The sequence below is a fragment of the Bos indicus x Bos taurus genome, chromosome 15 (genome assembly GCF_003369695.1).
Source record: "Bos indicus x Bos taurus breed Angus x Brahman F1 hybrid chromosome 15, Bos_hybrid_MaternalHap_v2.0, whole genome shotgun sequence".
NCBI classification, from domain to species: domain Eukaryota; kingdom Metazoa; phylum Chordata; class Mammalia; order Artiodactyla; family Bovidae; genus Bos; species Bos indicus x Bos taurus.
In genome coordinates, this window is record NC_040090.1 from 42,897,142 (window position 1) to 42,924,964 (window position 27,823).

The following is a 27,823-nucleotide window of genomic DNA, read 5'->3' on the forward strand; positions in this document are numbered from 1 at the left end:
TGAGAAGAAAACAAACATTTGTATCCTGCACCACGCCAGGGACCGTCCACACCTGAGGCCACCCTCGGCTGTAGGGGTGAGGAAGCAGGCTAAGAGAGCTCTGAAGACCCTGCCAGCTGCACAGGCAGATGGCTCTGCTCCCTCCGTGATGAGGGGGAGATTCCCTGGGAAGGCTGAGATCCTGGCAGTTCAGGGCTTTCCTCCCCCTCCCCGGGCCCAGCCGCCCAAAGGGGCCTCCCATCAGCCTGGCTGGAACTGGGGTGCAATCTCCCCCACAGCCCCAAACCCTCAGTTCAGGCAGGGGAGTGAGGATCCCAGAGGGCCCTCCTGGAGTCACCCCTGGGAACCAGCAAGGGAACTGCCAGGTCATTTCCACCAGATCATTCACACTGAGTCCTGGGACGCCAAGAAAGGGTCTCAGGGGCCCCTGAAGACACTCAGGTCTGGGAGGACGGCTCACTGGGTGGGGTTCTAGGACCCCCTCTCCCAGCCCAACCTGGGCTTGCTTTCTTTATTCAACTTTCACATAACATTTTACTTGAACAAAAGGTTATGAAGAATTTACCAAAGAAGTCTGAAAACCACTGAGGTCAACCATGAGACCTTCATTTGGGAGAAGGTCATTAATGCCCAGTAAACCTTCATCAGCTTAAACCCCACCAATCGGAATTTGTGAACACTGGACGACCAGCTTTAACTTCCTGTCTCCAACCTCCTCCAGGCCGCTAGTACCATGCATTCTTTCGTAGGGTCAGTTTACGCATGTCCCAGTCATTCCGTCCCCTCTTCTGTCCAGGCTCCCATACCTGCACTGGCATACCTTAGCCTCTGTGGAAAGGCTGCAGCCCTCACAGCAAATCATGGGATGGGCAGGGGAAGGGGTGCTGCTGGTGGTGGGAGAGGGCCTCCTAGCAAATCAGGAACAGGGAACAAAATGGGGTAGGATAGATAACTTAATAATACATTTTCAAGGTACAGCAGAAGAACCGGCTCTCCTGCAAACAATGGCGTGTGGATTGTGAGCGACTCTGTTTCTTCCATTAAGCGATGTTTCCTTGGCAACACTGCTGGCCTATTGAGTAAGTGCCCTTGAAAAACGAGGTGTCTTAGAAACAGAGACACTCTCTCACCAGGAGATGGGGCGGCAGTGGTAGTATTTGGCTAAAACATTCCTCGGCCTGGAGAGGGGTGAGGGGGAGGCAGGGGGAGAGGCAGATGGGGACACGCTCAACAAGAAGCTCTAGAACAGGGAGAAAACAACTCTTTCAGAGTGCTTTCATGGGAAAAGTGGGGTCTTTGTGGACATTTCTTAGGATACTTGGAGGGGATCTGTACCCTGGAGGACTGTGGTGGCCCAGCTCTGTGTAGGGGTGGACGTCACCCCAGGGGAGTGACAGTCTAAGGGTTAGAAATTACACTAATTGGATGACCAGAGGGTATCAGAATGGGGGTGTTGACAAAGTCCATCAAAGGGTGAACCAACCTGGGGGCTGGAGGGTGGGTTTCCTGGACAAAGGGGAGAGGAGAAAGATCTGTGAGCAAATGAAATGGGGGAGGATAGAGAAATGAAGAGGACACAGTCCTAAATGCAATCAAGCTCGGGGTGTTCCTCACATCAGAATCACCTGCAGAACTTTAGAAACTATAAACACAGTCTTAGGGGTGGGGCCCAGGTGATTCCAGTGAGCAGCCAAGGTGGAAAACTGGGTGTATCGAGGGGCTGATGGCAGCCTCAGGAGTAAACGTAGCGCCAGCACATACAGCCAGCTGGCTTCCCAGCCTCCCTCTCATCGTGGGGGGCCAGCGGGATCTGTCTGCAGGGCATTGTTTGGAGGACTCTGAGAGGTTAGGATGCACTGTGTTTAGGACAACAGTTCTCAAAGTGTGGTCCCAGCACCAGACAGGAACTTGTTAGAAATGTATATTTTTTAAGCCCAACCCCAGGCATGTTGAATCAGAAACTCTAAGAGTAGGATTCAGGAATCTGAGCTTTCACAAGTCCTCCAGCGAAGTCTGATATAAGTGAACATTTGAGAAGTGCTCGTCTAGGAAACGGGTGGTCTGGTGGGCTTACAAGTCAAGAGGGCTCGGGTCTTCACTTAGCACCCCCACCCTCGCTGACTAGCTGGGAGCCACTCCGAGCCTCAGTTTCCTGACTGTAGAATACAGCTGTGGATGACGAGCCTTATCAGTCCTCTCGTCTGGCCGCAGGGACTGGGGCAGGAACCGGCAGCCAGGGAGAAAGGGAGAAAAGAGACCGGGGGGTCCTGCTGCCCTGCCTCAGTGCCCCCATGCCTGGGGTCCCCTCCCCGAGTCTGCCCGGCCAGTAGACCTGTTGTAAGATTCACAGAAACAGCGGGCAGTGTGTGGGCACGTTGGCTGGCTGGGGCAGAGGGGATAAGGAACAGGGCCTTGCTTTCTTAAATTTCAGTCTTGAGTGGCCACTGTGATGTTCGCAGTTTGTACTAGAAATGGCCTTTGTCTTCTTTACCAAGAATGAGCTGCTGGCTCTGCTGCAGGCAGGGAGGGCTGATTTAAGGGCTTGGTTACTGGTCATTAACCCCTTGACACAGAGGTTTCCATGCCGAGAGCTGCAGGGCACTGATGCTAAATCAGGAACAGAGAGGACTCATTTCCAAAATTATCTTATGTTCACTAACCACAGGACGGGTTATATTTAAGGAATGCAAACATTTGTAAACATTCTGCCTTGGTAACCGTGAAGGAGTGTACATGTGGAAAGCAAGGTCCCTTGCTCAGGAACCCCCTTTCTGCCCCTGCTCTCGTGAGTCCAGGAGGCAACAGGTGGTGAGGCTAAGCACATGAACCCCCCAGCCTTGTAACTGGCACTCAGCCCCTAGACAGCAATCCGTCTAGTTTAAGTCAGCAAATACTCCTTGGTGCCCTCTATGGTGTGGGCCTGTGCCAGGCAGAGAGGCGGCAGGTAGGGCCTCCCTCAGGGCTCTCAGACTGGAGGGGAGTCAGTCATGCTGAACAGGGCAGTCAGAATAGCCCCCTGGCCAAGCTTAGCACAGACTAGGAGCAGACCAAAGCGCTCGAGAACTGGGGGCCAGAGCTGGAGTGACGAACTCTACTGGGGGCTGGTCAGTGAGTGATGAGCTCTGAGAACAGCCTAGGAAGAGAGCATGGGTGCATGCTCAGTCGCTTCAGTCATGTCTGACTCTTCGTGCTCATATGGACTGTAGACTGCCAGGCTCCTCTGTCCATGGGATTCTCCAGGCAAGAATCCTGGATAGGGTTGCCATGCCCTCCTCTAGGGGATCTTCCAACCCAGGGATTGAGTCTCCTGTATCTCCTGCATTGCAGGAGAGTTCTTTACTGCTGAGTTACCAGGAAGCCCAGGAAGAGAGCAGTTTGCCTGGATAACTGACGAGGACAAGCAGCCTCTGGCAGAGCAACTGGGATACACAAGATCACCGAGGCCCAGTGCTGCACTGCCGTCTGGGGAAGGAGAATGCCTCGGGGATGGGGAGGTGAGCTGGGGAAGCAGCTTGGGGTCTGCAGCACTTGGACAGTGTCCTGATGGCCACGGGGAGCTGTGACTTCAGATTAACCAGCCCTCTGCTTGTCCGCACACATGGGGGATCCTCGGATGAGTTAAAGACATTTAAGGGGCCTGGCAGCGAGCTGAGGTTAGAGGTGACTCAGGCTGCTGGGCAGGAGTACCTGGGAAAGCCCGGTGGTGGGCTGGCAGGGCAGCCAGGAGAAGAGAGGAGCTTCGGACTGAGGGGTGGTCTCTGAACATAAGACTGAATAGAAAAGGCTAAGTCAGGCCCAACTTTTGCCTCCCACTGCGTGCCTGACCCCCTGAGGGAGGGCATGGCAACCCACTCCAGTATCCTTGTCTGGACAATCCCATGGACAGAGGAGCCTGGTGGGCTACAGTCTATAGGGTCACAAGGAGTCAGACACGCTGAGTGACTTAGCACCCGTGCAGCACGTGCACCTGAGCCGAGCAGCTGGGGAGCAGTCATGGGCACTACTGCTGGGCTCAGAAAGTCTGCCTTCGATTCCCGGCTGGCTGTGTGTTTTCATGTTTCATCCCAGGCTTTGTGCCCGAAGCACAGGTGTCAGCTCTGTACCACCACCTGTGAGGTTGTGTGCAGCCCAGCCAGTCCCATCAGCGACCCTAATCCCCGGCCTTGCACTGTCTGTTCTCCCTGGGTCTGCTGGGGTCTCCTGGCTAGGAGTATGTCCCAGTGAGCCCCTCATTCTCAGGAGAGAGCCGAGTGACAGGCGTCACCCTGGGGTTCCTGCATGGGAACCCGTGAGAAACCAGAGACAAACCGGAAAAGAAGGCTGCCGGATTCCTGATGTTGAGAGTCTCATTCACTTTCTTGTAATAGCAACTTGCTCACCCTGGCCATACGGGGAGGCCTGATCCACAGGCTGGCCAAGTAGAGCACCCCATTGCTTGGTCCAGGGTTGGTTCCAGAATGGGACCCAGTCTGGGCCAATAAAAGCCCCCTGGTTTCCCTGTTTGTGGGGCCAAGCTGGGAGGCTCTGCTGCCCTTTCTCGTCAGGTGAGTCGCAGAAGCCCTTTCCTCTTTGACTAAGGAGACAGTAAGTTTACACATAATGGAAACCAGAGTCATAGAGTGGTGAGAGAAAGAGAGAGAGAGGGAGGGAGGGAGAAAGTTAGGTAAATGCCTTTCAAGCCCGTGAATCCAGCCCTGCCTGAAGCCAGGACAGACATGAATTTGTCAATTACATTAGGTGATAAAATCTGTTTTGCATTTAAGTTGACTTCAGTTGAGTTTCTGTCACTTGGAACCAAGAATCTCAACTAATACAGAAAATACAGGAGACCTTTCCAGAATACCAAAGGGAATGAGGCAAAAGTTTCATGGAGTCATACAGCCCAGTAGCCCTTGGCACAGGGTGTATGCAGATATCATGCATGTATAACATTTATTCATTCTTATATTTATTATAAGAATGTTTTCAAATAAAGTACTGAAGTTCTGAATGTCTGCTTTTTTTTTTTTTTTTACAAGGCAATCTCTCACTCATATGCATGCCAGTATACTTTCTTCAGAGAGTGAGAAGCTAGTGAGGCTAGAGGTTCACATGACCCTAGTAAATCCCCAGGAGTGGGCTGAGTGTCTGAACATTATTCATTATGTGGGTGTAAGCGGAGAATTTGAGAGCTGCAGAGGGAGCCCAAGTTTAGGGAAATAAGATCAGCACTGGTCCAGGATAAGGCAAGGAACAGGTGCCCTGGAATCGGGCTTGATGGCTGAGCCCATCATTTTCTGCAGCCTCCAGTGTCTGTCTCGAGGGAGCAGTGCCAGCCAACTGCCCCGGCCTGGACCTCAGACCCACACCCAGTTCTGCTCCTGCCACCCCTCCCTTACCCCTCCTGCAGAGTCTCTGTCTGCACCCCGCACCTGACACAGGTGCCTGCCTGAACAGCTCTTCCAGCAGAATCCCACGGATGGAGGCTGCAGATGAAGGCTACTTCAGGCAGAAGCACACTGCCGAGGGACAGATCAATAGCCCCACCCATAGCAATGGCCAGTGAGGTGGGTCAGGGTCTGCGCTTGTCACAGAGAGGAAGCATGGCAAGGATGGGTGCTGCTGTCAGAAGCAGGCAAGGAGGGCAGACCCAGCGACTGGTGCCGGCAGCTGCGAAGAGGCAGGACTGAGCCTGTGATGCCTAACAGTGAACCATCTCCCCCGAGAATGGCTCTGCCCAGGGATGGGCCCCTGGCGGTCTGTATGCTGTGACACTACCACCTGCCCACTGGGGAAAATAGAGCTGTTAAGGGGTTGAGAAGCCTCCCTCCTCCCAGGAATTTAAACCATGAAATGGAGAGACAGAGATGAGGCAGTGCGATAGCTATTAATAAGACACATTTAGGGGAACTCCCTAGAGAAGATCTATGAACTTGTACTGCTGAGGGCTGCCCCATTTCTGCCTTTCCCCAGGCAACCCTCCTTTTGAGTCTAGAAATGAATCACTATTGGCTTTCTCTAACAGCACCCACCCTTTTTGTTTAGCTTAAGCTACCCGTATCTGCTTCAGCTCTTGATGATTGTCACTCCTTTCTATCAAGTCCAGTTGTGCAAGTAAAAACAGCTGTCTGTTGCTTATCTGTGCTTTCTCCATCTTCAAGAAAGCTCACACACCTGCTGTCTGCCTGCTGGCCCTTTGTAGGTCCTTATTCTGGAAGGTGCTTTTCAAAACCCTTTAAAGCTGTGTCTGGTCGTCTACCACCCACTCCATCTGCTCTCTGACAAACAGCTAAGAGCATATCACATGCCCTGAGGAAAACACGCCCTGGCATTCCTCTCTTCAAAACAGTGTCTGCCAACTCTGCATCCGCCTGTGACAATCAATGCTGGCTCCTTAGTGCCTCTAACAGATTGACTCACTGTCCTGTCCTGCCACCCCGTGCCTCCCTCCAGACCGAGCTCTGGTATGTCCCTTCGTCATTAGTGTCAGACTGGGCCACGTGCCTTTAACCAATGGAACGTGAGTGGGAGAGACTCGTGTCATTTCCAGTCAGAAGCTGTAAGAGCAATCATGTCATCTGCCGTGTCTCCTTCTGCTCTCGGCCACTGGACTGGCAGTGTCCCAGGGCAGGGCTGCTCCGCTGGTCCCAGACAGAGACGAGGTGACGCAGAGCTGTAGCTGAATCCTGATGACCATGTAGCCTGAGCAAGAACTCAGTACTTTTTGTTGTAAGACCTTGAGATTTGGGGGTCATCAGCCTAAGTTGAACGATTAAGAAACTGATTCTAGATAAGGAGTACTGCCAAACCCTAAAATGTGAGACACTGACTTTGAAGCCACAAGGTGGGTGGTAAGGAACCACCCCTGGAGGTGTAAAGACGGTGACCTCTTTATGCAGTGGTGAAATACTTGACTAAACTGTTGCCTGCCATAAGCTGGTAGACAAAACATGGCAAGTGAGCTTGTGCTTTCCATGAAGAGCATGCCTTTGTTACTGTCGGCTGCTCGTGACAAGCACTGCAAAAGGAAGATAAGGTCAACAAAGACTTGGACATGGAGCATGATAAAGAAATGTTTGTTATTGTAAGGCACTGGGATTTCGAGGTCATCTGTTACTGGAGCATAACGAAGCCTGAACTGGCTGACACCTATTTTGCTATGCTCCCTCAGCAAACAATCACACACAGATAGAATCACAAAATGCGATGCGTGAGCTTAAAGACGAGTAAAAGGGGTTTGCAAAGTATATACCGAGAGGACTTGCTCCAGCAGGGAAGGGGAGGGAGAAGGATCCAAGAAGGACTGACTCTGGATGCATGTTCCCAGTCTCATTCATTAGCTGTGTGACTGTAGGCAATTGACTTGGCCATTCATTCTTTTGATTTACTCATCTGTGAAAGCAGGAGATAACAACAGTACCCATGCATGTTGATGGGGGACTGCCTTGTACTAGTTAACGTTAGCCATTAGTAATGCTCCAGCAACATCGGTCTTTCCCAATCAGATTCCAAGATCTCTAAGGGTTGGGACCGTGCTTGTCTTGCTCACGATTGTATCTCTCTTATCCAACCCAGAGCTTAATGTGTAACATATACTCAAAACATATTAGTTGATTAGATGAATCAGTTACTAAACTATTCCAGGGACACTGAACTCCAGCTCAGACATCCATCCAGGCTCCCTCCCTTGTGCCGGTCACATTCCTTACTCTAAGAGTCCTCTCAGCTTCTCTCTGTTTAGTTTTGGATCAGTACCTTGTAGCTTCATGTAGCCTTGTGGATTAGTAGTTCGGCCAGAAAAGGATTCTCTCTCCAAGATAAGATTCTCAATATTTGCCCCAGCACACCATCTGTGCCAGGCCTAACTCTTACCTACCCCTCATGAGCAATGAGGGGCTTGCTCCCTTCCTGCCACACTACAGCTGTTAACCTGCACTGAATTGAGAAGATCTTACTAACAGAATGTTCCCAGGAAGAGTGTGTGTGTGTGTTTCATAGAGTTTTTAACATGTGGTCAATGGTGACCTAGACTCACAAGTAATCTCAGTGATTTGGAAGATGGAGGAAAGAATATGGTAATAAAATCTACGGGTTAAGATCCAGCAGGGAGAAGTTAGCCCAGAAAAATGGGCTTCCTGAGGATGAAATATTGGTGCTTGATTTCGATTTGCAAATATAACTCTTCCTGTTTCATATGTTCCAGCACCATCCCCCATGCCATCTCTCTTCCCTGGGAAGAGTATAACCTGATATACTGGGGAAAAAAGGTCCATCCCACATCTCTACTGGATGTCACAGGCCTCAGATAGCAACGCCTGATGGGCTGCACTGGGACGGGGAAACTGAGGCCGTTCCTCTGGGGACTCCTCTTCTTGCCATCCCACAAGATAGGCACTCCATTATTATTTTTTGTATGAATGAATGAACAAATGAATGAGTGAATTAGTGAGATAATACAAAGTGAACACAGTAGGACATTGTGATATATTATAAAAATAGTTACAGGTTTTCCTCATCCTTGCACTGAACACTTTGCAAGGTGACTTTGTTACTCCTCCTTTCAAAGATGGAGTCTGTCTCTCTGTCCATTGAGTTTGTGCTTGGCTGTGTGACTTCTCTGACTTCTGAAAAAGTTTCCATAGGCAAACGTCATCCAAGCAGAGACAGGAAAAACATTCATGTGGTCATGCTTGCTGTTTCTTGCTGCCCTTAGAATCCCTGTCACCAGCATCATGTGAAGCAGCCTGGAGTAGCCTACTGGATGAGAAACCACTCACGGCCCAGAAGCACCATGACTCCAGCAGTCAGTCAACCCACCTCCAGAAGCTGACTCAACCAGCTAACCAGCAACTGGCCACAGCTGCCTGACTGAGCCCAGCAGAAGACAGGGCCAGCACAGCTCAGCCAAAACTGTGGACCCTCAGAATCTGGAGCTAAGTCAACGGATGTGTCTTAAGCCACTAAACCCTGGGGTAGTTTGCTATGTAGCAGAAGTGTACTCATTCAGGTCACTCACTTCACAGGTGTATCAAAGATGCTCAGTGTTTTACAAACACAATTCCTTAATCCTCAAAATAACCCTGCATAAGTGGGGGTGCTATCCACTGTTAGGTGAGAAAACAGAATTAGATAGAGGTAAGCAGACAGCAAATGGCAGAGCTGGGAGCTGAACTCGGGTCATCTGGCTCTATAGCCCAGCTCTCAATCACTCCAATATCCTGCTTTTAACTAAAGAAAGAAAGGAAGGCTCAATTCCACCCTTTCCCATGTGAGCTGTGCTCCTGACATGTCTTTCTGCCCTTCTTTTGCCCCATGCATCCTACTCTTTCTTTAGGGTCCAGGCGCAGCTCCTCCTCCAGGAAGGCTTTCCTGACTCTTCAGGTTGCCAAGACCCAGTTCTCTTTGCCCTTGGAAGCTGAGACTCTGATTGCTTTTTCCAGCTGAAAGGAGGCTTCACGGAGTCCTGCTGACCCTGGACCGAAAGCAGCATGACATGACCAGGACAGAGTTCTACTGCAGGTGTGGTACGCGGTCTCCACACTGTACCCGTGGAGCGAGCTTTGGAAGTGGGTGCTTTGTCCTGACCACAGAACCTGGGGGCTGAGGGTAACTGCAGTGGCAGCAGGAAAGGGGATGTGGTCCCCTCACATTCTTTCCCTCTCACCCTCCCAGTTCCCATGGGGCCTAAACATGCACCTAAGATTTAATTTGTGTTGTCTTTACGGGACTTTCTCACCCTCTCTCACCCCCGATATGTTCTGTGTGTACTTCTTCTCCTGGTTGATCTTTTCTGATTTGCTTTCCTCCTAAGCTTCACTTTAGGGCTCCCCTGGTGGCTCAGAGGTTAAAGCGTCTGCCTGCAATGCAGGAGACCTAAGTTCGACCCCTGGGTCAGGAAGATCCCCTGGAGAAGGAAATGGCAACCCACTCCAGTATTCTTGCCTGGAGAATCCCATGGACAGAGGAGCCTGGTGGGCTACCGTCCACAGGGTTGCAAAAAGTCGGACACGACTGAGCGACTTCAGTTTCAGTTTCAGTTAAGCTTCACTTTGAGTCTTCTGAAAACACCTATTAAAATCCTGGTGTATTTCAAAGACAGTCCTTTCCAACCAAAAGGGCCTTTGCCTGTCTAGATGGTTAGGCCCTTCAATATGGCTATTCTCTTGCTCTCTACAGATCCCCGGCTTCACTCACATGACTATCCAATCCTCTTACTTATAGGGCTCAGTAAGCCCCTGGAAACTGATGAGTCTACCTGACCTCAATCTGCCCTATGGACGGTAGCCTCCTTCCCCTCCTAGTAGCAAAGACTGCTGCCACGTCCTGTCCACCCTCTGCGCACACGGTAGGGTGTCACCCTTTGTGTAAGATCCCTGGGTCCAATGAGCCATTGATGTCTCTGTTGCTGTCCCTGGGCTTTTTCTTCAGTCTCGGGGCTAAGCAACTACAAGGCTGGCAGGCCTATGGGATGTAGCCCCACATTGTCCCTACCAAAATAGCTTTCCTGGAGGGTACCGCCACTCTTGTGTGCCTCTGAAACGTGCTGATTCTCTCATCAGGGACATGGGATGGAGTCGACCCTCTCCTCTCCCTGTAGCTCTCCTTCCACACCTCGCTCCTCCATCCTGGCATAGAAACATCTCCACCTTAAGTATCAGACATTAGACACCACTGCACTCTGCACACTTTGTTCTCATCAGGTGCTTCCCAGGTAGCTGTCACATCCTGGGATGTGACAAAGACAAAGGTCTTTGGCATCAGGCTCATCCCTCTATATCCCGCCAGCAAGACTTTGGCATCTCAATCAATGAATGCACCATGGCCTCAATTCCAGGGAGGGCCACCCGCCCCCAGGCCCCAGCTCTCAGTGCTTGAACTGCTGTGCCCCTGAAATCTTAATCTTGATTACTCCCTCTTTTACTTCCCAAATGCCTTCTCATCAACCTGAAACCTTCAGAATAATAACCCTTTTCTACCTTCCTCTCCCTTCTGGCCTCTCAAGTCCCTAGAAAGGCTGTACTCACATTCTTGCAATCACCCCCTTGCCATCATCTTCAAGTCTTTAATTCCTCATTTTTTTCTGTCTTTCACACCCTGTAAACCCCACCTCTGCAGCCTCATTCACCTTCTCCACACCTGTACCCTGGATGTAGCGTGTGTGTTATGTTGCTTCAGTCATGTGTGACTCTTAGCGACCCCATAGACTGTAGCCCGCCAAGCTCCTCTGTTCACGGAGTTCTCCAGGTAAGAATACTGGAGTGGTTTGCCATTTCCTCCTCCAGGGGCTCTCCCCAAGCAGGGAAAGAACCTGTGTCTCTTATGTCTTTTACACTGGCAGGGGGGTTCTTTACCACTAGTGCCACCTGGGAAGCCTCCATCCTTTCTGTAACTCCAAGAAAAGTCATAGCACCAGGCAAGTTAGACCCATCACAAGCTCCTGGTCTTCAACATCAGGGGGCCCCTGCAGAAATACCTGGTGTTCCTTCTTCAGGTGCCTGCCGAGCCTCTGCACCACTTCCCCTGAGCATGCTTCCTAAATTTTCTTTACTCTCTAATGCAGCCAGATCCCCCCGCTCTACTTGCAAGGCAACTGCCAACTTATTCCTTTTGAACCACCCTCCATCCTGCCCTTGAGCCTCAGAGGCAACTGTTCTTCTCCAATCCCAGTGCTCACCCCTGGCCTTGGCCCCCATCCTCTCCCATCCCTGCTCTATGCCCATCCTGAGAATGTGGCTTCATTCTCTTTCCAGTAGACATCTTTCTCTATAGACTTCTCATGTTCCTTTATTGCTTTCCTTAAAAAGCACATCTTAATACACATGGCCTTATCTCAACCCCACTCACTTCTAAAAGGCAGCCCCTTTGTCCATCCTTTCGTAGCAAACTCGGAGGAAGAGGAGTCTTCACTCATTGGCTCCTCCTCACTCACTTCCCTGGATGGAGACTCTCTGGCTACCAGGTCCTTCTAGTCTTTCCACAACTACCACCTACATCATAGGGGATAGAATGTCCCCATCACATCAGCAGTCCTCATTTTCCAGGGCAAAATTTGTGTGCATACACACGTGTTAGGCCTCTTGAGTCGTGTCTGACTCTTTGCAACCCCGTGGACCGTAGTCCGCCAGGATCCTCTGTCCATGGGGATTCTCCAGGCAAGAATATTGGAGTGGGTTGCCATGCCCCCCTCTAGGGGAATTTCCTGACCCACAGATGGAACCAGCATCTCCTGTGACTCCTGCATTGCAGGTGGATTCTTTACTGCTCAGCCACCCGGGAGGCCGGCCAGGGTGAAACTTGCCACCCCAGAAACCCCCAGGGGGATTGAGAAGGTGAATACTGATCAGCCCATACTGTGGTCATCACTTAAAAGGCTTAAATTTTCCATGAATTTAGTCATTTCTGTATCCAACACAAATTTGTTAAGCACCTATAATGCCCCAGACAAACATGACTGTTTTCTGAGTAGCCCAGGATGTTCCGAGGAGCTAAAGATACTGCAGAGACATAAATGTGTTTTGTAGCTCAATTCTACAAGAATTAAGACCAGCGGGTCCTTTTTCCTACAGAAGAAAGGTATGAAATTTTCCTTTTAAGCATGTCCTTCACCCAAGTCAACCCCACTCCCACACATGTTCCCGCATTTCAGAATGTATTTTTGAGCAAGGAAAAAAATAAAGCTGTTTTGGTGATAGATTTAGAGAGCCCAGCTCTGCTGAAATTCCCAGTGTATTAACACAGTGCTAACCTCAGGGACTCCGCTAAAACTCGACACTGGCAGGACTAATGTACAGCAGTGAATAGATTTCAAGAAAAGCAGCTGGGACAAAGGCAGTGCGGGGACAATGGAGGCAGCTGGGAAAATCAAATAGAAGGCTCCATTTCAGCCCATGATATATTCTGAACACGTCTACTTAGAAACTTTCTTGAAACAGACAAGCATGTTCTTAAGCTTTCCTGATGTAAACACAATTCAGACATCCCCACTCAATGCCACCAGCCATTTTCAAGTCCCCACGACTATTTCTTACACTCCTTTGTCACATTCTTAGCGAGGGGGTGGTACGACCTCCTCCAGGGGACCCTTGGGAATGCTTGGGGGATGATTTGGTCCCACGCTGACACTCATGATAGTCAGGGTGCAGGGATGCTAAACATCCTGCATTGAGGAGGATAGTCCCATGCAGTGAAGAACTGCCCCAGCCAAAATGCCACTACCATCCTAATAAAAAGCAGCAGGGCAGGAGGGGGCAGCCCACTTCTTGATGGCTAGTGCTTTGTGCAAAGGGCAGTGAGAACTCATATAGACTATGTGGAAAACTCCCCACTCCCTGCTCCAAATGGATGAAAAAAAGAGGGAGTGCCCTTGAACAGGTGTGGAATGTACCTGTGCTGTTCAGGAGTAGTCTCTCTCCTGAGACGGAATGCCTGCAACTTAGATTTTGTCGTTGGCTTAATGTTCTGATCCTGGGCTCTCCTCAGTGCAGTTGTGCAAAACCAGCTTGAGTGGGGGATTGAGTTATAGAAAGCTCTGGGGGTGGGATGTGTGTGTAAGTACAGCCCTGCCAATAGGGCAACCCTTAGAGTCTGAGCGGAAAAGGCAATGGCACCCAACTCCAGTACTGTTGCCTGGAAAATCCCATGGATGGAGGACCCTGGTAGGCTGCAGTCCATGGGGTCACTGAGAGTCAGACATGACTGAACGACTTGACTTTCACTTTCATGCATTGGAGAAGGAAATGGCACAGTGTTCTTGCCTGGAGAATCTCAGGGACGGGGGAGCCTGGTAGGCTGCCGTCCATGGGGTCACACAGAGTCGGACACGACTGAAGTGACTTAGCAGTAGAGTCTGAGAGTCTTTCTCGCTGGGGGTTGGGTCAAATGGAAAGGCAGCTGATAACTGGGTGACTTGAATGTGTCACCTGATTGCCTTGACCCTGGTTTCTCTCCTGTACACATAGAGTAATAGCAGCACCTCCTTCCCAGGGCTCTTGGGGATTTCAACAGAGATTATACACACAGAGCATTTAGAAAAATGCCTAGAAACAGTAAACAATAAATGTAGGCTGTTATTAGCATTATCTTTATTTAGACTAGCAAGTTCCCCAAACTGTTGAGAGATTGCCCCAACCAGAACAAGAAGCCACATTACTCAGCCCAGTTCTGTGCCAGGCTTGGTGCCAGACACACGAGAGTTTGTTACTTAACTCCAAGTACCCACCCGCATTTTCCTGATCAGGAAGCTGAGGCTCAGGGAAGTACAGTGACTTGTCAGAGAACACAAAACAAAGTCCTGGGAGGCTGGTTCAGTGACCCATCTGCAAGGCCCAAGGCCTGGGAGGCGAAGCTCTCTAAGAGTGGCGGGCTGGTGGTGGGTGGGAGGCTCAGACCCTGGGTAGTGAGCCGGAACTGGTCTCCTCATTGCTGGCCCACTGTGGGGCCTCTGATGACCGCTGCTTCCCAGTCTGTGGGAGATTAATAAAAGGGACACAGAACTTGCTGTTTACAACTCTAATTGTGGAGTTCGGACATGAAGTGAAGAACATATCATGTGAAATGAATAACAAGCCAAGTGGCTCCCGCTGAAGCTGGGGGAGCAGCCCGTGCTAAGTTGCTTCAGTCCTGTCTGACTCTTTGCAACCCTGTGGACTATAGCCTGCCAGGCTCCTCTGTCGAAGGAATTTTCCAGGCAAGAATACTGGAGTGGGTTGCTCTGCCCTCCTCCAGGGGATCTTCCTGACCCATGGATCGAACCCACGCCTCTTACACCTCCTGCATTGGCAGGTGGGTTCTTTACCACTAGACTGCCTGGGAAGCCAGGGAGCAGCCCAGGGTTCAGCATCGCTCGGGGGAGGAGGAGGTCACCGCTGCAGCACTGACATCTGGGCAGCAGACCCGTCTGTCCGCTGTCGCCCTGTGCGCCTGCACCACACACCAAGCACATGTCTGGGCCATGGCTCCGCTCCGTGTGTCACTACTGAACGGGAAATGGCAGTGCGGTGCTTTCCTAAAGCAGGGTGGGGCCAGCTCCAGGCAGATGCTCACAGGCAGGCCCAGTGGGTGTCAGTGATGGAGACGGAGCCCTGTGATGGTCACCGAGGCCACTCCCTGTGGAGGAGCCAGATCTGGGAGGTAGTGCTGTGAGAGAAACAGCAGGGGGTCTGCCTGCTCCTCCCGCCCTCAAGTGTTCCCCTTCTGCTCACATGGAGAGGCTGCCCTTGGGCGTGACATAATCACACCAACCATCGTGTCCTAGGCACTGGGCTAGGTGCTGTCACATATGGGCCATCAGAACCCTCAGGCCCATTTAGTGAAGCCCCTGTTCAGGGGTTACAACTGGCATTAGAAAGATGGAGTCACCAGCCACAATCACACATGTGCTGTGGGAAGTATTGGGCCTAGATCCCAGCCTCGCCTGACCCCAAGTTTGTGAAGGTACAATCACACTGCCCTGAGTCCTCTGGTGCAAACGCTATCCCCTCGAACAAGTGGCCTGCACATGGATGGGGGAGTGCTGAGGGATGGCTGCCCGTAGAGTGTGCAGAAAGTGGGTCGTCCCAGGGCCAGGCATTGCATCACCCCAGAGGCCTCACTCACCCTGTATTCCATAGAAATGGTGGCCCCTGGAATCATGTGTGGTTATAGCTTAGAGACCGATAGAGAGCCACTTTATAACCCAGTGATTCCATTCCTGAGTATTTATCCAAAAAATCCAAAACCACTAATTAGAAAAGGTACGTGGCACCCCAATGTTTGTAGCAGCACTATCTACAATTGCCAAGATGTGGGAGTAAGCTAAGTGTCCATCAACAGATGAATGGATAGAGAAGATGTGGTTCATAGATACAATGGAACACTACTCAGCCAGGAAAAGGAACAAAATTTGCCATTTGCAGTGACGTGGATGGACTTGCAGTGAGACAAGGCAGACAGAGAAAGACAAACATTGTATGATAGCACTTACATGTGGAATCTAAAAATAATGCAAGCCAGTGAGTATAACAAAAAAGGAACATACTCACAGATACAAAGATCAGAGAAGTGGTTACCAGTGGAGAGAGAGGCAAGGCAAGGGTGGGAACTAACAGGTACCTACTAGAAGGCAATGGCACCCCACTCCAGTACTCTTGCCTGGAAAATCCCATGGAAGGAGGAGCCTGGTGGGCTGCAGTCCATGGGGTCACTGAGGGTCGGACACAACCGAGCAACTTCACTTTCACTTTTCACTTTCATGCATTGGAGAAGGAAATGGCAGCCCACTCCAGTGTTCTTGCCTGGAGAATCCCAGGGACAGGGGAGCCTGGTGGGCTGCCGTCTATGGGGTCACACAGAGTCGGACACGACTGAGGTGACTTAGCTGCAGCATTAGGCACATCATAAGCTACAAGGATATATTTTACAACATTGGGAATATAACCAATTTTGTAACAACTGTAAATGGACTTGTTGTTTGGTTACTAAGCTGTGCCCTACTCTTTGTGACCCCATGGAGTATATCTGGCCAGGTGCCTCTGTCCATGGGATTTCCAGGCAAGAATACTGGAATGGGTTGCCATTTCCTTCTCCAGGGGATCTTCCTGACCTAGGGATCAAACCCATGTCTCCTGCACTGGCAGGTGGATTCTTTACCACTGAGCCACCAGGGAAGCCAAATAAATGAAGTATAATCTTTAAAACTGTGAATCACTATTTGCACACCTGTAACATATAATATTGTATAGTAATTATACTTCAATTAAAACAAACAAAAAAAGAATTATAAAGGATTCAACCTGCTAACAAGCTAACCTAATGGATGTTGGTAGAAAACACGACTTCTGGGTCAGGAACAAAGGACCATTATCCTCTGTATCTTACCACAGTCCATTTCTACTTTACTGAAAGAGTTAACAATTTACAGAATTTTTATTAATAAAAACATGATCAAATTAGTATTTGGAAGCTCTAAGGATTGTATTGTAAAATAAAATATTAAATGCAGAAGATGTCTTAAGAAATGAAGGGACCCTGTGTGGATTAGTCCTTGAACAATTCAGACTTGGAGGTGGCCAGCTAGAGCTTCAGGCCTGGGTGAGGCTCCTCCCAGACTGTAATTGAGTCAGGACCCTGTACTAACAGTCCTCAGCTGACACCTGGGTGATACAACCACACACGAGGAGCCAAGAAACAAACTCAGGGAAGTTTTTCAAAACCTTACAACAACTTGATGCCTGGCATTCTTATTTATTTATAGATAAAAATTGTAGAGAAGTGAAGAAGTCCGCCAAAGTTCGCAGAGAAGTGGCTGGCGATTTAAATTCTCAGCCCACGAAGTAAAACTTTTCAACTGTCTCTGAGATGTTACTTGAAAGTTCTGGGGATGCAAACACAGTGCAAGAAAGGCCTCTAACACCCCATGCGTTGGTCTTGGGAGCACTGCCAACCAGGCCAGGGGTGATGGCTTTATTATGACCCCGTGTGGGAATGGCAGTTTCTAGAGAGTGATTAGCAGACAAATAAGCTAATCCTTTCTCTCATTTCTCTCTCTCTCTCTCTGCCTGTGTGTGTACATGTACGGAGAGCCAAGTGAGAAAAAATGAATAAATTCTAAAAATTCCAAAAAGCGAAGGAAACAAATTCCATTTACAATCCCACACTTCTCTTAAACACATTACCTGATCTAACATGAAATTCATCTCCAGGATGAGTTCTAATCTTTATACCTTGAGTCAAAAACACTTCCTGAAGCATAAATGTGACAGCTTCGGTATTTCAAAAATTTTAGAAGGAATTAAAGTCCCTTTCATCTTCCTTCTTCTACAGAATTTGCTTTCCTATAGAAAAAGCACCTACCCCTCCCCACTCCACTCCCATCCCCACCGCCCCGCCGGGTGTCTTTCACAGGCTAGAAGATTCAGGCAGAAAGAGTGGGAAAGGCCCTCAGAACCTGTCTTGACCCATCTCTCCTCTGAAGGCCTAATGAGAAAGTGGTTTGGGGCCCTAGGTTGCATCATATGAATGGTAATTATCCAAGTGCCCACCTCTCTCTCCAGACCAGGGCTCTTCCAGGTCAGAGACCTGGGTAACGCTGTCTCTGCCTCTCACAGTTCTTGGCCTGACATAATACTCAATGCAAGTTTGTTGAATGAGCAAATGAATATATGAGTGAATGAATGAGTGAGTGACTGGATGAATAGAGCCTGTGGGGAGACCCCACTGCTGTATTTCTCCCAGCAGAAGAAATTTTCCAGGCTGTTACACTAATTAGGGCTAATATTCTCAGTTATTTTGAGGATTGCTTGAAATTTGCTGCTAATTAAAAAAAAAAAAAAATGGTTACGTTTACTCATTAACCAATTAGCATGCTTCCCAGCAGCTTCACTTCACTAATTTGTTTAGTTACACTAGGCTTTCTCCTACCCAGGGCCTTCTCTGAGACCCAGGAATATCACAACGCTGACAGAGTGAACTTTTCAAACATTTAAACAGAACTTCTCAAAGGGCTGAACCCAGATGTTAACATGGCCCCTCTGCCCCACCCAAGCTGCCTGTGGGGCCCTGATGTCTTTGAGACCCACTGGGCTCCACAGGGAGTAGCTGTTCTACAGCACCACTCCTATTACTAGACGACATTTGCTCTTCGAGGGAAATTAAACTTCCCAAAATGTGAGGACTTCCTAAAAGACAACCCAGCCTGTGTCTGATGAATGAATGAACAAAACTGGAGGAGAAAATGGAAGTCAAAATACAGGCATCCTTCCCAGCCCTGTCTGGGCCAGTAACTCATAGTGTGACCCAGGCAGGAAGTTCACATTCCCAGATGCCATTTTCTTATTTTCTTATTTGTCAGAGGAGGAACTGATTTAGAAGATACCTAAGTTTGTGTGGTAGAGACAAGGCTTCCCAGGCACCCAGAAAACCCTGACTTCCCACGTCCTCTGTTTGAGGCAGGGCCATGTGATAATTCTGGTTAATTGAATGTGAGGTAATGTGAGGCCCTTTTCATCTGAGGCACGGAAGTCAGGTTACCAGTCACATTCTTTCTTTTTAGGGATGCTGGGGGTTGACCTGTGTACCTCAAAAATTCACATGTTGAAGTCTTAACATCTAGTACCTGAGAATGTGACCTTATTTGGAAATACAGTTAGCTGCAGATATAATTATAAATTAGGATGAGAGTGGAGTGGGAGGGCCCCTAATCCAATATGACTGGCATCCTCATAAAACGGGGGAATGTGGACGCAGACAAGCACTCGGGGAGAACACCATGTGATGGGGAATTTCGCTGCCACGAGCCAAGAAACTACAGAAACCGAGGAGAGAGGCCTGGAGTAGGTGCTTCCCAGGTGCCTTCAGAGACAGCACGGCCCTGCTGACACCTCAGTCTCAGATTTCTAGCCTTCAGAACTGTGAGACGATAAATTTCCATTCTTTAAGCCACCCAGTTTGGGCTTCTTTGTTACAGCTGCCCTAGGAAATAATAGGGGGAAAGACCATGTGCTTAGGCTATGAATCCACAAGGGTTTCTGAGTCACTAATGGCCTGGACAGTCACCCCACCTTTAGCCAACATTGTGAAAAGACTAAGAGAAATACTAAAACCTGGGAATAAGGCAAAAGGGAAGGGAGGTGATCTATCCATTCAGTATCATACTGGAGCATTGTCTAACAAGCCCACCCATGTTTGACTTTGTTATTAACCTTTCGATTAGTACTCAGACACACTAACTTCTAGACTTCTGTCTGGGTTGAAAAGATCACATCATAGGCTGTGATTTTATTTCTGTGTAGGGTGTTAACTACTTTTGGATCGAATTCACAATCTTATTCTAACACTCTTCTTTAGAAAATGCCCACAGACATTGAGTTCCTCAAATGCTTTCAGTACTTGCTTGCTGCTTCCCTTATTAATGAGCTAAATATGTTTTTATTACATGTTCATTTTAAGAGTCATGTTTTCCTTTTTTCTGAATTGATTAGTTAATGCTAGTGTGATTTGGGATTGATTATTACATAGTTGATACCAGTTCTTTCTGAGAACCTGTATTTTTAAAACCCCAAATGGAAAAACTTAGAAATTTGGATGAAGAAAAGAAGGAAGGGAAGTTCACCTTCAAGTCAGCAGGACGAACTTAGCCAGCCCGAGATCCTGCCTTCTTTCCCTCTTCCTCCTTCACCATTATATTCAAAAACTCTGTGTCCTTATAATTTTGGAAGTTTCATATCCCTCTTGAATCTATTCCTCTCTGGGCTACACAATTCCCTTTCTTAAGGACATGGTCTTTACCAATCTGGTAATAATTATCCGATATTTAGCAAGCAGTGACTGTGTACCGGGTTTGTTGTCTAAGTGTTTCGTGTGCATCAATTTATTGTTTGTTTGATTCTTAAAATTAATGTTTATTTAATTCTTAAAACAACCTAAAGGGTAGATACTACTCTAATCTCTACTTTTTAGGTTGTGAAATTGACACAGAGAAGTTATGACACTTACCCAGGTTAGTAAGTGATAAGGCTGGGATCTGAACCCAGGTAGTCTGGTTCTTGACCACTATATACCTTGTCATTTGCTTTTTAACATTGTTATGCTTCCTATCAAGTGTGATGCTCAGGAAGGAATATATGGGGTTTCATAACAGAGGCCAGCAAGACTGTCACCTTGGGTAGGTCTCTGTTCCCCACCCCTCTGCTGGAGTTGTGCAGTGCACGACCTGCACGATGCACATGGCAGTCCTGTCTACGAACTTCCTTGGGTTCTCCTTGACCTCTGTGGCCATGGTACTAAAAGATTCGCTGAGAACTGTTAGTAGGAGGGGAAATGCTCCTAGAAATGCATGTTGAGCATTTTATTTGGACCAAGCCTAGGAGATTTGGAGTATCCCAGAGGCCTGTATCTGTTCACAGTCCCCTTCTGAGATGTACCCTGACCTTGTACTAAGGTCATCCTCCTCCTCATCTTGTCTCTTCCATGAGCCAATCAATTTCTTAAGGGTTAGTAGATGCCATTGGAAACCCTTGAGAACCAGAGGCCCTGCCTCCTCACCATCTGCTTATCCCCTGCACCTCAGTCAGTTCAGTTCAGTTGCTTAGTCATGTCCAATTCTTTGCGACCCCGTGGACTGCAGCACAACAGGTTTCTGTCCATCACCAACTCCCGGAGTCTACTCAAACTCATGTCCATTAGTCAGTGATGCCATCCAACCATCTCATCCTCTGTTGTCCCCTTCTCCTCCACCTTCAACCTTTCCTAGCATCAGGGTCTTTTCAAATGAGTCAGTTCTTTGCATCAGGAGGCCAAAGTATTGGAGTTTCAGCTTCAGCATCAGTCCTTCCAATGAATATTCAGGACTGATTTCCTTTAGGATGGACTGGTTTGATCTCCTTGCAGTCCAAGGGACTCTTAAGCGTCTTCTCCAATACCACAGTTCAAAAGCATCAATTTTTAGGCACTCAGTTTTCTTTATAGTCCAACTCTCACATCCATACATGACTACTGAAAAAACCACAGCTTTGACTAGACAGACCTTTTTTGGCAAAGTAATGTTTCTGCTTTTTAATATGCTCTCTAGGTTGGTCATAACTTTTCTTCCAAGGAGTAAGTGTTGTTTAATTTCATGGCTACAGTCACCATCTGCAGTGATTTTGGAGCCCCGCAAAATAAAATCTATCACTGTTTCCATTGTTTCCCCATCTATTTGCCATGAAGTGATGGGACCAGATGCCATGGTCTTAGTTTTTTGAATGTTGAGTTTTAAGGCAACTTTTTCACTCTCGTCTTTCACTTTAATCAAGAAGCTCTTCAGTTCTTCTTCACTTTCTGCCATAAGAGTGGTGTCATCTGCATATCTCAGGTTATTGGTATTTCTCCTGGCAATCTTGATTCCAGTTTGTGCTTCATCCAGTTCATTATTTTCATGATGATGTACTCTGCATGTAAGTTAAATAAGCAGGGTGACAATATAGAGCCTTGATGTAATCCTTTCCCAATTTGGAACCAGTCTGTTGTTCCATGTCCAGTTCTAACTGTTGCTTCTTGACCTGCATACAGATTTCTCTGGAGGTAGATAAGGTGGTATGGCATTTCCATCTCTTGAAAGAATTTGCCACAGTTTGTTGTGACCCACACAGTCAAAGACTTGGGCTTAGTCAATAAAACAGAAATAGATGCTTTTCTGGAACTCTCTTGCTTTTTCGATGATCCAGTGGATGTTGGCAGTTTGGTCTCTGGTTGGGCTTCTTTGGTGGCTCAGAGGATAAAGCATCTGCCTGCAATGTGGGAGACCTGGGTTCAATCCCTGGGTTGGGAAGATTCCCTGGAGAAGGAAATGGCAACCCACTCCAGTAGTCTTTCCTGGAGAATCCCATGGATGGAGGAGCCTGATAGGCTATACAGTTCACGGGGTTGTCAAGAGTTGGACATGACTGAGTGACTTCACTTTCTTTCTTCTTCCTTTTCTAAATCCAGCTTGAACATCTGGAAGTTCACAGTTCACGTACTATTAAAGCTTGACTTGAAGATTTTTGAGCATTACTTTGCTAGCAAGTGAGATGAGTGCAATTGTGCGGTAATTTGAGCATTCTTTGGCTTTGCCTTTCTTTGGGATTGGAATGAAAACTGACCTTTTCCAGTCCTATGGTCACTGCTGAGTTTTCCAAATTTGCTGGCATATTGAGTGCAGCACTTTCACAGCATCATCTTTTAGGATTTGAAAGAACTCAACTGGAATTCCATCACCTCCACTAGCTTTGTTCATAGTGATACTTCCTAAAGTCCCCTTCATTTCACATTCCAGGATGTCTGGCTCTAGGTGAGTGATCACACCATCGTGGTTATCTGGGTCCTGAAGATCTTTTTTGTATAGTTCTTCTGTGTATTCTTGCCACCTCTTTTTAATATCTTCTGCTTCTGTTAGGTCCATACAAGTTTCTGTCCTTTATTGTGCCCATATTTGCACGAAATGTTCCCTTGGTATCTCTAATTTTCTTGAAGAGATCTCTACTCTTTCCCATTCTATTGTTTTCCTCTATTTCTTTGCATTGATTACTAAGCAAGGCTTTCTTATCTCTCCCTGCTATTCTTTGAAACTCTGCATTCAAAGGGGTATATCTTGCCTTTTTCTCCTTTGCCTTTCATTTTTCTTCTTTACACAGCTCTTTGTAAGGCCTCCTCAGACAACCATTTTGCCTTTTTGCATTTCTTCTTCTTGGGGATGGTCTTGATAATTGCCTCCTGTACAATGACACGAACCTCCATCCATAGTTCTTCAGGCACTCTGTCTATCAGATCTAATCCCTTGAATCTATTTGTCACTTCCGCTGTATAATGGTAAGGGATTTGATTTCGGTAATACCTGAATGGTCTAGTAGTTTTCCCTACTTTCTTCAATTTAAGTCTGAATTTGGCAATAAGGAGTTCCTGATCTGAGCCACAGTCAGCTCCCAGTCTTGTTTTTGCTGACTGTATAGAGTGTCTCCATCTTTGGCTGCAAAGAATATAATCAATCTGATTTCAGTATTGACCATCTGGTGATGTCCATGTGTAGAGTCTTCTCTTGTGTTGTTAGAAGAGGGTGTTTGCTATGACCAGGGCCTGCACCTAATGGATGCAGTCCACCCTAATGGATGGATGAACACCTGCCAAGGATACACAGCCCATCTCCAGGATGACCCAGTTCTCCCCAGATCTCCCAACTCATTGGGAAGGCCAGACTCAACAAATTCCTGCCACAGCAGAGTCCCTACACCTCCCTGTTCTTGGAAATGTGTGTGATTTGAGGCTGGTCTCAAGCCTCCTTACCTCTGGGTATTGACAGCTGTGTACCTCAAGCCTGGTAGGAGAGGGCAGCTGGGCCCCAGTGTTCATGTACAGACCAGTTACAGGAAGGTTCTGCAGGGGATGGGAGGGGGACCCAAGTTTTTAAGGCCTGCTGCAGCTCCACAACAAAAAGCTGATTTACAAAGCATCAAGGCAAGGCAGCTCCAAGTATTCCTGGCAAGCACAGCACAAGCTCACAACATCCTAGGCACCTGGATTTCAGAACAAGAGAATTCAAGGTAAACAGATTGGCAGAGCTGGCAGAGCTGGGCCTGGAGATGGCCAGTCCAACTTCCTCACTGGCAGATAAGAATACACACCCAGACAAAACTAATCAATTGTGCTAGAGATGAAAATTGTCATTACCTGGACTTCCCTGGTGTTTCAGATGGTAAAGAATCTGCCCACAATGTGGGAGACTTGGGTTCAATCCCTGAATCGGGAAGATCCCCTGGAGAAGGAAGTAGCAACCCGCTCCAGTATTCTTGCCTGGAGAATCCCATGGGCAGAGAAGCCTGGAGGGGTACAGTCCATGGGTTCCCAAAGATTTGGACACGACTAAGCGACTAACACATAGCATTGGATGGAAGTGTTGACCAAAAGGCAGAACGAGGAAGCCCACTGGGATGATGGGTTTGATGTAGGTGGTGCCTGTACAGTGTTTATGAATGTGGAAACTCACGGAACTGTATACTTAAGATGTGTATGCTGCTGCTGCTGCTAAGTCGCTTCAGTCGTGTCCGACTCTGTGCAACCCCATAGATGGCAGACCACCAGGCTCCTCTGTCCTTGGGATTCTCCAGGAAAGAACACTGGAATGGGTTGCCATTTCCTTCTCCAATTAAGATGTGTATACCTTAGTGTAAAAGCATACCTCAGTAAAAGAATAAAACAAAATAAGGCCCAGAGAGGGTTAAGGTGATTGCAAATGTGTGCCAAGACCAAGCCTCAGGCTTCCTGATGCCCCATTCACTGTCCTCACCCCTACCCCACTGCATTTTTGCTACTATAGCAAAATGCTCTCAGAGCCTATGGGTCAGCTCTGACCAAGGTTGGAGCCCATAGCACATGACACCTGAGGTCAAGGAAAGTCAGTCCAGTGTGAGCTGGGGTTAGAAACTGGAGGGTATTTATACTGAGTAAGGCTCAATGATCAGTAATAATAATAATATCATCACAGCAATAGTAATAGCTAAACATTTATTTAGCCCTTACTATATGCTAGGCATTATTTTAAATGTATTAAATCCTTACAACATTGTTCTTTACGGTATACACCATTATTAATCCATATTTTACAGGTGAAAGAAATAGGCCCACATTTAAAACCCTGTCCAAAGGTTCACAACTGGAAAGTTTCAAAGCTGCCATTTGAACTCAGGCAATCTGGCTCCAGAATCCATGCTCCTTACAGCAAAGACTGTCCCCATACTGAATCACCTGCAGCTGGAAGACTCGGCTTGCCCAGGCACCCACCATCCCACAGAAGAAACGTCTGACACGTGGCCAGAGATGCAGATGAGCATCGACACCACACGTTTCCACCTAGATTCGTTAAAAGTGAGTTCACCCATTGCGTCTTGGATCATACGTATTACAACACAGAGAGGGAATTTACACAAAGATGGAACTACTGTGACCTTGGCCATCTTGGCCCACACTCAGGAACAACTGAAACTCAGGTGCCTGATGGCACTAACAATCAGAGAAATGCAAATTAAAACTACAATGTGATAGCACTATACAACCACCACAATATCTCGAAGTTTAGAAAGACAGATAATACGGAATACTGTCAAGGATGGAGAAGAATTACAGCTCTCATATATGGCTGGTGGGGTAAAAATTAATACAACTACTTAGGAAAACTGTTTGACAGTGTATTAGATGGCTCTGGCTGCCATTACAAAATGCCACAGACTGGGTGGCTTAGAGGAAGATGGAACTACCTATGACCTTGTTTATTTTTTCGTACAGTTTTGGAGTCAGGAAGTCTAAGATCAAGGTGGTGGCCTGTTCAGTTTCCGGTGAGAGTTTCTGGTGCAAATGGCCACCTTCTTGCTGTGTCCTCACATGGCAGAGAGTGACGGACGGAGCGCTCTGGTGGCTCTTCTTATAAGGACACTATCCCCATAAAATCAGTGTTGCACTTTATGACCTTATTTAACCTGATTACTTCCTTACTCCACATATAGACAGGCTTAGCACTTCAACACGTGAATTTTGGAGTGACACAGTTTCAGTCTATAGCATTCTGCTCTTGGCTCCCCAAGTTAATTTCCTTCTTTCACGCAATGTACATTCACTTCATCCCAACAACCTTGAAAGTCTTAACCCATTCCAGCATTGACTCTTAAGTCAAGATATCATCTAAATCAGGTATGTGTGAGACTCAAGGTATGATTCATTCTGAGGCAGAATTTCTCTCCAGCTAAGAACCTGTGAAATCAGACAAGTTATGCACTTTCAAAATATGATGGTGGGACAGGCACAGGATAGGTGATCACATTCCAAAAGGGAGAAACTGGAAAGAAGAAAGGGGTGATGGGTCGCAAGCAAGCCCAAAACCCAGAAAGGCAAAATTCCACTGGATCTTAAGGCTCAGGAAAGATCACCTTTGTCTGGATATTCTGCCCTCCAGACCCACTGGGGTGGCAGCATCACCCCTCACTGCTCTGTGGGGCAGCCTGCCCCTTTGGCTCTCTGGAGTGGCCCTGCTTACTGTTCAGGTTGCTTAGTGTCCAAGCTGCTTACTGCCTTGGTCCCACTCCACTGGCTTGTGGCAGGGTCATCCTGGCCCACTGAAACCAGAGTGGCAGGCCCATCCTTTGAGTGAACAGCCTTACCCTGGGGCCAGTGGTAGGAGTAAGGACTTGTGCCCTGATGATCTCTAAATCACCTTCAGTATCCTTTTTCCCTTTTCTTGTGGAACAGTACATGTTAACAATTGAATAGCTTTATGGTCCCATCTTACAGAATCCAAGAAGTCCAATAGCGTTCCTTTGTCTTTCCCTGATTTACCTTTACTTCACTGGCAGTGTCCCTGCTGGTATAACCCCCTCTCTATGGATGCCTTCTGCTGTGAGATGGTCGATTAAGCCCAAGAGCCCCACCCTTTATCTCTTAATCAAATGATTGTTCAGTAGCACTTTGGTATTCTCTCCAAATCAACGTTTCTCATTTTTTGTAACGTGGATAGGCTGAGAATTTCCCAGACCTTCACATTACGGTTAAACGAGGTCATAAGAGCAGAGCTCTGATGCAATAGGATTAGTGTCCTTTTAAGAAGAGACTCCAGAGAGCTTGCTCGTTCTTTCCCCCTTGCCACACAAGGACACAGTGAGAAGGTGACTATCTGCAAGCTAGAAAAAGAGAGAGCAGCTCAGCTGGCACTTTGATCTTGGACTTTCAGCCTCAGAACTGTGAGCAAATACATTTCTATTGTTTAAGCTATCTGGTTTCTGGCATTTTGTTACAGCAGCCCTAGCAGACTATAGAATATAGGCAGTGTCTACTAAAAGTGATCATACGTCAAACCTATGACTCAGTGATTTGACTTCTAGGTTTAAATCCAGAAGAAACGAGTACATATGCACACCAAAAGACATGGACAAGAATGTCCATAGCAGTAGTATTTGTAATATTCCCAACCTGGCAGTAGCCCAACTGTCCGTCAACAGTAGAATATACAGTAAATATGGCATGTTCATAAAATGGAATATGACATGGTAGAAAAAAAATGAGCATATTACAACATATATAATGGCATGGACACACTTTATAGAAATAATGATGAAGGAAAGATTCCAAAATGAGAAAGCATATACCCTATGAAACTATTTACGTAAGGCTCAAAGCAATACTGTGTTTTTTTTTTTTTTTTTGACCTGGGTGCTGTTCCACAGGTGTGTTTGCTCTGAAAGTTCATTACTCTGTACACTTATAATTTGTCTATTTTCTGCATATATGTTATATGCCAACAAAAAGTTTGCATAAAAGTAGTCACTCACTAAAAATGTTATACCATTCTAACAATGGAGAATGAGTTGATATG

The 27,823-nt window shown here is 47.6% G+C and overlaps 1 protein-coding gene across 1 annotated transcript in view; it reads right to left on the minus strand.

The window, feature by feature from the left end:
* Positions 1-27,823, minus strand: part of GALNT18 (polypeptide N-acetylgalactosaminyltransferase 18) — a 353,171-nt gene that overhangs the window by 22,103 nt on the left and 303,245 nt on the right. The window lies entirely within an intron of this gene.